Source organism: Formica exsecta, unplaced genomic scaffold, assembly GCF_003651465.1.
Source record: "Formica exsecta isolate Colony F162 unplaced genomic scaffold, ASM365146v1 scaffold201, whole genome shotgun sequence".
In the NCBI taxonomy this organism is placed as follows: Eukaryota; Metazoa; Arthropoda; class Insecta; order Hymenoptera; family Formicidae; genus Formica; species Formica exsecta.
In genome coordinates this window covers 675760-676468 of record NW_021849308.1, presented here as the reverse complement: position 1 = coordinate 676468, position 709 = coordinate 675760, and positions in this window count along the sequence as shown.

The following is a 709-nucleotide window of genomic DNA, read 5'->3' as shown; positions in this document are numbered from 1 at the left end:
TTCAAAATAAGTTATACAAATCTCGTTCTTTTAAGATATTTTAATTTTTAATAATATATTATAAAAAAAGCTGCAAACATAAATTATATAAATAACGTGAAGATTATAAAATAACATACAAACAATATTTGGTCGAGTAGTATAATTGATTTGCAATGCGATTATTTATCTTGCAATTTGTTTATTCAGTCACTCCTTCCGCGATTGATTATCGATATACCTGCAATAAAACAGACTTCCGTCTCGAATTTGAATTTCATGACGTGGCTCTTCTCAGTGTCGCTCCCAACTTCTAATAATAAAGAGACACTTTGTACGCAGAGAACTACGGAGGGCACAAGAGATATGTACTCTCTCTCGCCGGTGAGATGTATGCCTCCTCGCGATATCTGTCGCGCCGAATCTGCGCCGAGCATGTGGTCTGGCGGTGTTAAGATACAAATTGAAAACCATTTAGCAAATCTCCCCGTCGTTCCAAGTGTTAATAAATTCAGGTTTACGAGGGTCGGAGGGTTACGTGTTATGGATCCGTGCGCGCGCCGAGAAGCGCGTCGCTTTAACTTGCATAAAGGCGGCCGCGCGTATCTACGATTCCTCTACGTATGGGATCCCCGCGAAATATTCTCCGAGGCATCGGGTACGGATCTTTTTATCGCTCGATCGAGCGGAAATTCGCGTGCGGAATATACGGCCGTGCAATTTGCTGAAC